General features: G+C 44.4%; 1 protein-coding gene across 1 annotated transcript in view; it reads right to left on the bottom strand.

The window, feature by feature from the left end:
• GALNT1 (polypeptide N-acetylgalactosaminyltransferase 1) overlaps positions 1-2,728 on the bottom strand; it is an 84,726-nt gene extending 81,998 nt beyond the window's left edge. Inside the window, exon 1 of the mRNA XM_061369582.1 lies at positions 2,169-2,728. The gene's annotated coding sequence lies outside the window, so the exon portion shown is untranslated. The remainder of the gene's footprint in view (positions 1-2,168) is intronic.
• Positions 2,729-12,558: the final 9,830 nt, after the last annotated feature.

The following is a 12,558-nucleotide window of genomic DNA, read 5'->3' as shown; positions in this document are numbered from 1 at the left end:
TGGTTCCTGCATTTCCACATCAAAGACAATTAAAGAAACAGACTGAGGATGACTGCAGAGACAAAAACCTTCCCATTTTGGCCCTGTGTATCAAACTTTCATTCCAGGTGGCTCATCTGAGATTTAGCATGTGCACTAAAAAGGAAAAATAAATCACTGAATACATAAAATGCAAAATCTGTCAAGAAGCTCTTGTCTCTTGAACTAAACATAATGTAAATTGCATTCAAATGATTTAAGTATTTGGAAGTACCCTATTTTTAGATGAGTGTTCCTGGAGCTACTTTTTGTTCTCATTCCAAAGACAAACATCACACCCTTTCTGCAATAGCAGAAAGAAAAACATTTAAAAAGTTTATACCTAATGTACAGCTTATCCACATATATGCAACCAAGAAAGGGCAGCAGGGTACTATTTCATTAAAGCAGCAATCTGGTACTGAAATCTATTCTAAATTATCTCTATTCTTTCCTCTCTATAGCTTATTCCTGAACTCATTTGAACAAATGCAGCCTAAGATGATGAGGGAGAAAGAACAAATCATTGTGTAAAACTGAAACAGTACCACCTCACCACTAGGCTAGGCAATGACTGTCACATGGCAGCTTTAAACCATTTTCATAACTTTCATTAGTGTCTTTGAATAGCCCTATTCCCACAGGAACGAGGTACATGAAGAGTAAGGTATCCTCATTCACACAGCTTACAATTCTGAAACGCCAGGCATCATTCAATAATAGTCTGAGTGTTATCATTGCCACCTTGATCTCAAGGGTGACTTGTATGCGGCGTCCTTGACAGGCACCATTCGTACCATTTCCGAGATGACCATGCTGTCACAATCTCCCTATCGCCAATGATTTTGAGTTGTCTCTGATGCACATTCATGCTTTACAGACAAATTAAGCCTGATAAAAAGTGCTGCCACTACCACTTAAAAAAGAACAACATCACAAAAGGACAGAGACAAAATTCCAAGTCACAGAAAACGACAAAGCTGGCACTAGAAAGTGAAATGCTTTCTCTAATATAAGCAATCCTTTGTATTTAGGAGAAAAACGAGTTCTGTGGTGTTCCAAGTGTTCAGAGCAACATGATCTTCACTCCTTTACAAAAGCAGCGAAGTTGAGAGCAGCAGTGTATAAGAATACATGGTTAGCTACATAGTTTTGGTTTGCACAGTTGTTGGCTATGTTCATTTACAGTTCATGTAGTGCCAACATCATTTATATAAACAACAGAGGCTGGTTCACTCCTGCTCATAGCCATAAAAGTTATTTCTCTCAGCAGCTGCTGCACAAAAATTAGTTTCTTATTTCAGTATCGCACACTGTAAAGTTTACAAAGCAGTGGGTTCTGGAGACCCCTGAACACAGGTAAGACCTAAAGAAACTTGGCCACACTTAATAACGGAGGGAGGGGGAGATAGACGACATACACTTCTGCTTGCTTAAGAGTGCAAGAAGGTAGTAACCCTCTCTTAACACGTATAAAGTCACATGAAAACTAAGTTGCTTTAGGCAACTACTTGGAACGAGAACCTTAGTGTGCCTGACCCTCTCCAGCTTTATGAATTAAAAGGAAATATAATAAGGATTATCCGGATTCCAGCAGATAAGAGAGAGTATAAAATATTAAGTGACACATTATGTAATAAACATTAACTGATAGAACTTGATGTGACAGCGGTGTAGAGAGGTAGCGCCGCGGATGCTGCCAGGGTACTCCCCCCTGCACACACACACACACACACACACACACACACACACACACACACACACACACACACACACATATACAGAGGCAAGCTCCTGGAGGCTGCTGCTGACACAGAGCCGCTCCAGACCCCTGGAACCAGCAACAGGACGTCCTCAGCCGTCCGCACACCCTTCTCCCCAGCGAGGATCGGCCCGGGAGCCAGTTGTGCGCGCCCATGCCCCCGCTCCGCTGGTCGGCCGGAGAAGCAGGCACCGCGGCGGGGCCGCCCCGCTCCCCCAGCCACCCCGCGGGGAGAAAGCGGCGACCGGCCGAGGCGGCGGCTCCCTCGGCGGCGGTGGGAGCGGGGAGAAGCCCAGCACCGCCGCCTGCACTTGGCGCTTCCCCTTCCCTCAGCTCCAGCGCGGGGCGGGGGGAAGCGGAACCCGAGGCGACCAGAGCCCGTACTCACCTCGGCCCTCTCTGTCGCTGCGGGGCGGCCGGACGGCCGTCCTGTGTGTGCTGGGGAGGGTCACCGTGCGGCGCCTGCCCCGCCGCTCCTGCGCCTGTCACCGGGAGCCTGGGGAGGAGAGTCCCGCAGGGTAAATCCTCCGGGCGGCGGCGGGGACAGGCACCAGCCGCGTAGCGCCCGCTCGTCGCGGCGGCCGCTGCCTCGCACCAAGTTGAGGCGCGGCCGCCGTTGCCGCTGCGCGGCCGGACTGCCGCCGACGGCCGCTACAGCCGCGGGGAACCGGCGCCTCCTCTCGCCGCCTCGCTCCGCAGCCGGGGAAGGAGCGCTGCTGCACCGCCGCCACCGCCGCCCCGGCCCCGCTCTTCCTGCGGCTGCCAGCAGCCGCGCTCCGGGCGTAGCGGCGCGGTCACACGGAGTCCCGGGGGGAAGCCTCCTTCCCTGCCGCCTCCACCTCCCTCGGAGCCCGGGAGCCCTCCGCTGCAGCCCCGCGGCGGCGCCCGCTCCGCATGCCCCGTCACTCCGCGCACCGCCGCTGCTCCTACTGCTGCTGCCGCCGGCGGCGCCCCCACCCGAGCCCTCCTCAGCGCCTCGCCTCCATCACCGGCGTGGGGGCGTCAGCAGCGGCGGCGGGCGCAGGGAGAGAGGCGGTGACTGCCCGCCCCGGCGCGCGCGGGCACGTCCCCCGCCTGCCCGCGCCCCGCCCCGCCGCTACCCCGGATGTGTGTGTGTGTGTGTGTGTGTGTGTGGTGTGAGGGGGGGCTCCGCACAGCGGGGTACGGTGTACCCCGGTACGGCACCAGCGGTTCCCGCCTGGGGACTGCTCGTTAAGGCCGGTCCCAGTCAAACATGCGGGTGGAAGCGGCTGTGCCTGCGCCCCCCTTCACACACGCACACTGTGGTGTGGGTGGGGTGTGCCGTGCTCGGCGGCCCGCGGGGACTGCGGTACAGGGTTGTGGGCAGTGAGCAGGTGTGGTGTGCTCCTGTGTCATCCCGCTCCGCCTGCGCCCGCCGTACCTGCGCCCTAAAAGGAGGTCTGGCCTAGGAGGGCGTGCAGGACCTGCGCGATTGAGTTGACCTTGCTGCGCCTTTCAGTGGGGGTCACCGCCATCAGCCGGTCCCAGCTCCTTGCTGGGGCACGGGTGGCTCTGCCGGAGCTTGTGTGCTGCGCACCATGGTGGACAGAAATGTTGTGTTGGGTTATGGGCTGTAGCAAGCCACCACTAGCACTGGACCCCAAGCAAGGCAGTGTGGTGTGAATATGGGGCCCACTGCAGCATCAAAATGTGAGACGTGAACAGAGCCTTGAGCCACATGGTCTAGTGTGAGGACTCCCTGCCGCTGGCAGGGGGGTTGGAACTAGATAATCTTAAGGTCCTTTCCAATCCAATCCATTCTATGATTCTACGTGCCCTATAACCGTGTTTGTGTCCTAAGATCATTTAGTACAGTCAATCACTTTGTCCCCACCCCCAAAATATATTTTTACACTTGAATTCTGGGAACTGTTTTATCTTTCTGTATTCGTATATTCAGCTTTTTAAAGTTTATAGATCAAAGTTTATATTCTCTCTTTAAAAAGTCTGACTAGCAAAGTTTCAGTGAAGAAAAGTGTGTTTCCTTGATGAGTGAATCTCAAGCCTCTGAAATTATGTGTAACTTTAGAGGTATTTGTTTACAGAACCCCAAAACCATGCTGTGCTCATTATAAACATATTTAACACGTTCCTTGGCAGAAAACCTATATTCTAAAGAGAATTTAAACAGGGAAATGAGAAAAATAGATGTGCAGACAAAGTTGGGTGAGTGCTGTCATGCTGACACCCTGCAATTCTGCTGGTGCTTCCACCTATTTCTTTAAAGATCTTTCTGTTCAAATACTGACTGGTTCTAGTCCTTTACCCACCACACACTTGCAGCTGCCACTAGCCCTGTGGTTTGTTTTTCTAACCATAAGGCTGATTTTTCACTCTGTTTGACACACAAGCAAGTATCATTTGCTCTTGCCTCCCTCGGAAGTAACTTAGACTTTTTTTAAGGGCACTTAGTTTTCCCAACCATTCCTTTGGGATACTTTTTCTTCAAACAAAAGCAGTGAGCTCAGAATCCCTGTGTGCCTTCACAGATCTGTTGAGGATGAGTACTTAATTTTCTAGGTAGAGCGCATACAGAATCCTGTTACTCCATACATTTTGATGTACGCGTAGTCTGACAGCGCTATAATTGCCTACTTTTGCAAGCATTAAAGAAGCTGTTTCAGTCTCAGCTTCTTTAGGCAGGAGAGTGCAGGTAGCAGCATGGTGCTTGTGCTTGGACTCCATCTACCTGTTGTCCCCTTGCTGGGAAGAGTCAAAAGTGCAGGGTGGATTCCTGAGGAGAGGAGACATCTGGCTAGGGTAAGCTGAGGATTAAACTAAAAGTGGCTTTGACTAATGTTGACTGAAATAGTTGGAATAAAAAACAGTTTGAAAAATGCTTAAAATTGTAGTCAGGTGACAGAGTAAACACATATGTAAAAATACCAAGGTAGCCAGTGCATAAACAGTAGAACAAGGAGGCATTCTTTGCCCGGTACAGGACTCATGCATACGTTCATCTCCAATGAGCTGAATGGGATTCCTTGTGTGCTTAAACAACTTAAATGTTTGAGCTTCGCTGTGCTGCTCAGCTGATACACTCACCAGGGACTCTGTACTGTGACAGGCAGCTTCCCCAGGAGAGGTAATGCACACCACTGCAGGAACTGTAGAGCTACCTTCATTTACCATTTATAGGCTGGGGATTGAATACGTGTGTGTTTATACACAGGCAAACAATATGAGAAGTATCAGGCTTTCCTATGCCAAAAATGCATGGTTTCAATTTACGCTAAAAAGTTTTAGCAAGAATGATATAATGTCTGCAAGCAGTTCACTGTATGCAAGCAGCTTAAAACTTGTTCCGTTATGATTGATGATGCCGTAGGATGTATCCCAAACCCCTCTGGTGGAATGTCTTTATGACACCTCGATTATCTATTCTATTGCATTGCAACCGAGTCTAGGAAACTCACTTAGCAAAAATGTTATCAGCTTCATGAAAAGAAGAAGTCAGCGTGAGACATCTAGATACAGCCAAAGACACTTTCAGAAGTGATATGAGCTCACAAAACCATGTAGGAAAAAGAAAGTAATTTTGGAGTAACTGTACATTCAAAAATGTAGTCTATAATTTAAGGACCAAGTTTATGGCATGTGTATTAGGAGAAGTACATTTGAGATTCAGGTTTATGGCTTGTGGAGCACTACTAAGTCAACTTCGTAAAATTATTATTGGAGGGATCTTTTAAAATACATACATCTTCAAGTCATGGCAACAAATAAATAGATTTTTAAAATCTTTGGATGGTTTGTACTTATGGTCAATGCTATCCTTCTGGTTGTCCTGGAGGGGAGAAAGGGGAAAATAAAGGATTTTTCTTGCTTTGGTTACATGTTTGTCCAAACTGTGCCATCCCTCTGATGTTCCCAGAACCTTGCAAAATGCCAGGTCAGGGGAAAATAGTGCCTGTAGAGGGAAAACCTCCTGTGTAATTTTTACTGTAGCAGGCACTCATGGGTGCAGTCTCTCTCCTACACCAGTGGCCCACCTACAGCTGCAAGGAGATGAACTGGCCAAGACAAATGCCAAAGCTGCCAGGCTTGGGGCAGATGAGGAACTGAAGTTCAGGCTACCTGCAAGGTAAACAGAGGCACTAGGGGCCAGATTCCACAGACAGAGTATGTGTCACCATCATTCATGTCAGCAACATGTCTTAGGGCCGTGAGGACAACAGCCAGCAGCAGCCTTGCCAAAGAATCCTCACAGAACTGGGATTAAAACATTCCCCATCTGAAGCAGGTCACTGTGTCAGGGTTTGGCAGTTTGCTGCACTGGAATATGAAGCAGCATCCCATCTGAACTGAATGCAAACAAGCAGTACCTTGGTGGAGGTCATTTTACACTCAGTATTTAAATGGTGTTTTTAAAAGAAAACCTCAGAAATAAAAAGTATACACACAAGCCAGATACAATCTGCTTTGTAAAAGGAAAGAAATATGTAAATATTGTCTTCACGTCAACTTCGGGGAAGCATCTGTCCCACCAGAGCTAATTGCCAATGAAGAAATTGGCCTTTATTGTTGAGGTTGTTACAAAGGGCGTCATAAACTAACTTTATTACAGCAAATGTTGAGCTGTATTTGCATTTTTTTCCATCACATTGTCTTTGTTTTACAAGCTGTCTGCAATAGTTGTTCTTGGAAGGTCTCCAACAAAGCATTCTCTTTGGGGCATCTAACTGCAAATAAGATTAAAGCTTAATATGTCTGGTAATCAGTTTTCTTTTAAAGAGCACAATTTGATTTCTTATGGTCAGCTGGGATCCCACATATCTCTTCTGTTTTTCAACTTGCTACTCTCAATAACCCAGAAAGGCAATTTGCCAACAGATGTCCTTTCACCACTTTTCCTGAACTGGAGTGTCATCTGAGAGGTAGTCATACACGGCTTCTATTCCAGAATCCAAGACTTCTCTCTATTAAATGCAGCTTTTTTTCCCCTCCAGCCTGGGCAAGAGCAAAGCACTTTATGCCCTCCATTTGTTTTGGTGACGTGCAGTGAATAAAGATGGGTAAAGCTCGTTTGCTCAAAACGAGCAAACAGGAGCAGGTAGTCTCTCTAACTCCTCGCTATACTACTGTTTGATCCAAGAGAGGTGCAGCTGTACTGGGAGAATTGTTCTTAATAGCAATAAAACTACCCTTTGAGGATATGGCAAGTAAGAAAGAGAGAGAACCACAAGAACTTGACTGTCTTTGATGAACCTGATCCCACCTGCCAGCTCATCTGATCTCCATCACTTGTAAGGGTGGGAGAAACAGCTGGACTCTCTACTGGTACCCTGGAGGGAAGGGTAGAGCACCTTCTTATCTGCCAGGGTACAAGGGTTCCAGCACTTTCATTTCCCATGGATGCTCCCTGAGCCCACGACTGCACAGCTCTTTTCTGCTTTACTCCTTTGGTGGAGAGGAGTAAGAGGGACAACAGTCTTCCTTTACCCCATTCCTTCCCCTATATTGGACTGCAACTAGGATGCTGTCCTGTATCTGTGGAGAAAGTTTAAGGACAGAGAAACAGCAAGACCGGACCAGAAAAACTGGACTGGGTAACCCTAACCCTACAGATACCATGTGAGTTTGACAACCAAACGGTTATTGGGTCATTTGGTACCAAATACAAGTTGTAATCGCAGCCACACTGTACTACCGCTATCTATGCTGCACTATTGTACTATAGAAGGGTCAGGAGCGGCAGGAGACCACAAATCTTAAAGAAAGGGTTTGGTAAAAGAGTATGCTGTTGGTGCTCTTGCACTTTCTTTTTTTCAGTATTCCTGAAAGGCATCTTGACTGATAGCTATACTTATCTATCCAACATTTTATTTGCTCCATATGCCCCCAATAGGGCATATGGAGCAAATCACTGGAGGCTTCTTCATCAGAAGCTAGTTTCTTGAATCCCATTCCTTAATTTTAACTTCTGTTAACTCTCATATTGAAAACAAGCTTTAGAACAACATCAGAGCATAAAGAGATTCATCAGTTTGGTTGTCAGAGGTCCAAGATGATTTAAACTCAGTTTGCCAAGGAAGGAGGTTGCTTCTAGATATAAACATTTCAAAGAATGTAAACACCAGTTTTCAAAATGTTGGTAAAAGGCTTTGGCAGGTATGAAAGTGCTTCTATTTCCATCTACATTAAACCTGGAGCATATTCATCATTCTTACACAGCCTGTTGTTATTCCATATGTCATAATTTGTCATAATTTGTTTTGATTCTAAGTTCTGTTACAGGAAAAAAAGAAGAATGCTGTGTTTCTAGGATACTTCTGTCTCAGCAATGATGTAGTTCAATATATGACAAATCAATATATTACAAAATACTTAATTCACAACTACAAAACGTGGATGCTTAAATCACAAGAGAGAAATAACTGTTACAATTCAGTCAAATAGACATGTGACCGCAAGGACTGAGGATTTATCTCAAGCAGCTCTAGCCTTTACAGAGTGAAAGTGACTGGTCTCATTCTGGAGGAAATATGAATGAGCTTTCTCCCAAGAAAAATAGAAGTGGCCTGAGGGCAACATAAAGGTGCAGTAAACCTCTGAAAGATGAAGTCTATTTTTACCAGAGTAGCTTTATGTTATGGATAAGCAAAGGCAAGATATAATTTTATGTATCCATTTGAAAGTTCATAAGCCTAGTTAAAGCAAGTTTTCTCAAGCAGTCTTAAAAATAACAGTAAAACTAGCAACTAATATGTTTGCCTGATAAACTGTCACGTCTACATGATAGTAAGTTCTAACACCATTCGTTCTCTCTGCAGATGGGATCCCAGTGTTCCTATTTCAGCAGGATGTTTTTGTCACCGACTTAAAAACAATAAGCTATTAAAGTGAAAGCAGATACTAAATGTTTTCACATAAAAGCCTGTCACAGATTTCTCACCCAAATCTATCCTTCCATCTATTCTTCACTATTTACCATTGCTGTTAACACACTGGGTCAGCAATATAATTTGTTGCCAAATGTGAAACAAGGCAATTTTTTATGGGGTGCCAGAGGCCACTTGGAAACCAATTGCTTGGAGGACAAAGTACCTTCTGAAAAGGAACTGTAAAAATGGCATCCAAGGGTTTCAGTTTTGTACCTCTAAGGCTCCTTTAATAAATAGGCTCTGTCTATCATATACAGAAGAGCAAAGGAGAGAAAGAGGGCTTCCCACAGACAGGTCTGCAAAACAAAGGTACCTTCTGCTCCACACATCATGGACTAACCACAGTAAAAAGGCTGAATTCATCAGTGTAGAGATACACTGCATCATTAAATTATGCCTTCAGTGACAACTGTATAGTCCATTTGCCTTCAGCAGGTTTCTAATGGAGGCAATGGTTGGAACTTAATAAACAATTGTGTTAGAAGAGCACTATTTGTTATATACATGGCTTGTGAAGAATAAGCAGCATAAGAAAGCAGGAACATTTATTTTTAGTTACAAGCATCAGAAGAAATTATTGGCAGGTAAAGGAAGTGGACTGATGTGATGAAAATACACTAATTACCCCTCACTTTTCAGGTAGAACAAGCCTTTCCCATTAGTCCCTACCATGAAGTGTGTGTTGATTAGCATTCCCGCATATTATTTCCAGTCAGAGGACTCCACCCATAATCTAGATTCCAGTTTTATTGCCCAATTAAGGTTTTAAAATGGCCAACACAAACTGCAGTTCAATGATGTAATTACATCTACGGTTTACCTCAATGACACTGCAAACAAGCCACGCCTGCACTAAGGGATGATTTGGATCAGACCAAAGGTCTGTCTAGCTTCATATCCTCTTTCTGACACCTGCCAAAGTGGGTACCCAGGAAAAGATTACAAGGCCCACTACAAACATGGTGGCACCTCCTCAGCTTCCAGCTGAACTCGAGTCAATTTCTCTTTTCAGTACAAAGGTGATTTGCAGTTCACTTCTTTTCTGCAATTTGCAGAAGTCCACGGAAACAATAGTCCTGAAGGTCATCTTCAGCTAGGTCTCTCCTTAAGTACGTGCTTAATTGAAATGTACTGGCAGTACATAATTGCTGCAGGTGAGCTTTGTAGACATGCAAGTGGCTGGCAAAAGCAACAGGCAAGTATCACCTCTATTTCTTCATTCAGTTTCTCCTTATGATCTGGCCCAGACCATAGGAATTCACATACTTTTCCTAGGGTTTTGATTTCTGGATCCAGCTGACAACATGGAGGGTGTATGTGTGTGTGTCAAATAATTTATCCAAAGTATAAAGAGGCTTTCTTTAAAATCAAGGAATAATCCATCACTCAGACTTCTTTGCTAACAGTTTTCAAGCATTAGGAAATTGTCTAACATTCTTACAGCTCCGTTCTTATTCTTAAATCCTTCTACCCCACAATCTCAAAGTATATGCAAACATAAAATGCTTCACCTAGATACATTTAAGTAATAGGGGCATACTAACAAGTTTTCTTCTATCTTGCTGCACAGCAGTGATTTTTGATAGTAGGTACATTCACTGCCTTTCTTCCAGGGTTGCACTGGTTTTAGACAAGGTGGATAAAAATCTCTGTCTGGAGCTGTTTTAATGCTTACTGCCCAATTCCTAAATCTCGTACTGTAACCAAGTACACTGTGGCTGAGTAGGAGCCCAGCATGGAGGGATTAGAGGGAAAAAAATCCAGCACCTCCAGGTAGTACTTGGCAGCTGCTGTTTCAGCCCTAGAGCTACAGCAGCTGCCATAGCCAAAGCAGCGCTGCTTGGAACAGACAAAACAAGCAAGATCTGCCTGTATTGTTGATCTCCTTCCCACCTCACAGTTTGATTGCATTTTTTAATTCTTCCTTTATGCAGTGCAAACAGTTCTACTTGGAGAGTAATTTTGTACATCTACGAGAAAGATTATGTTTTCATCCCTATTACACAATGCAGCCACAGAAACCTCCCCTCCCTTTTTTCCCATCCCTACCCAAATATGTTGTTAAATTAAAAATAAGCCTCATTATTTTTTGGATATATACTCAGAAATCCTAGCAGAGGTGGGTAGTACAGAAAGATTATTTCATTGAATGTAACAAGCATGGAGACTGTGCGAGCAATGAGCTATACACTTAAGAGGAGATGAGAAAAAGATGGCATATAGTCTAGAACCAGCACAGCATCATCAAATTCATGTATTTAATTTTGTATTACTCTATTTTCATACCTTTCTTTTCCTCCAGTCTTTTCTAAAAAAAAGAGGTTTAACTCTCCAGAGTGATGTTTCTGAGATGGTTTCCCATGATGCAAAAGGGAAAAGTCTATGAGCAGCAGATGTGTGTGAGCAGAGCTCAGTAAGTAGGTACTTCCACAGAACTTAGGTAAAGTACTTAATACAATGTCCAAATACCACAAGTTCCAGTGGGATCTTGAAGCTTGCTATGGAAAAGAGACAATGGCAGAATGTCAGACAGGGCAAGAATGTGATGTTTCCTTTTTAAACTTTCAAAGTCCAATGACCTTTGTGTGAATCTGCCAGTCTGATGAAGTCACCAGCAAAACACAGTGGATGGCAGTGGGTGTGGAAGGTAAAATAGTACCTGCTTGGGGTTACAAACTGCATTCCAGTTACCTGGTACTAATCCTGGGGCTAATCAGTTCATCAGAGCCAAGAGTAAGCACAATATCATCATTTCCAAAATGCTGGTTTACATTTGCACCTTTACAACTAAACAACATCTTGCTTTTTTCTACTTCCCTGAAGGTACATAAGATCTGAGTATTATTAAATATTAGAAACACTGGCACTGTGGTCAGTGCAAGCTTTAGGTGAGTAAACATGTTGTACATCAAACACACTCTTAACCTGAGGTTCTCAGTGCTTTTGCTGATACAACTGTCTCGGTCCCATTGTTGATAGACGAACAGCTTCACTTACACCAAGGCCAAGAGACACCACACAGTATGCTAACTAAACTTCATGTGACCCTGTAATGTAAGTAAGGCTACCCCTGCTTTTTGGGAGGCAGACCAGGGTCTTGCCTCAGGCTGCAATGCAAGTCGGTGACATAGTGCTAAAAGGATTCAAGGTCTTGCCTCCCTTCCCATTCCTGTGCTTCATTATGAAGTTGTGCTCCTATTTTGTTACATGTGTCTCACTTTTCACTAGAGCGTATCATGGTTTAGAACAGTTTCTAACAGTAAACTTGCTTTATGATTTGAAATATCCTTATTTGGATGAAAAGAAGACTTTGGATAAAGAGAAAAGTGTTTTCTTCAAAGAAACACTGTCTTGCAAAGTAAGTGTTAAGTCTCTCTAGCTGAAAGACTATTTATGGTTTGCATAGTTACTCTTTCAGGGTATGACATCATCCTCAGCACATGCCTATCCCAGAACAGTAAATTATTCTCCCTGAAAATTCCTTTCATTACTCTCAGATTGTTAAACATCACCTAGTGGCAAATTGGTAACTGATGTCTGTGGCTTGAAATGGATTTGCATGCTTATTTCTTTTGTTACACACTGGGGTCTCTTACCTTTTGTGTCTACAGTAGAATTAATGATGTAAACATTTTAGAATGCAGGTAATAAATTATGCTAGCTTATTTGCCTTTTTCTAAACCTGTATTTATTTACTTTTTAAAAACGGCTTTTTGTATTGCAAACAATATGTATTCACACAGTTACACATCCTCTGGTATTATCTCAGCTACAAAATGCAATTTTCTGCCCAACCTCTGATGTAGGACTCCAGCCTCGTGTGCTGCCAACTCCTGCCCATAGCTACTCTCTGGCTTTGCAAAGTCGTGACCA

This window comes from Neopsephotus bourkii, unplaced genomic scaffold, assembly GCF_033783945.1.
Source record: "Neopsephotus bourkii isolate Nb327-2 ecotype Australia unplaced genomic scaffold, CSIRO-AGI_Nbou_v1 NB_1508, whole genome shotgun sequence".
NCBI lineage: Eukaryota > Metazoa > Chordata > Aves > Psittaciformes > Psittacidae > Neopsephotus > Neopsephotus bourkii.
The sequence above is the reverse complement of the archived record's forward strand: the minus strand, read 5'-3'. Positions and strand labels throughout refer to the sequence as shown.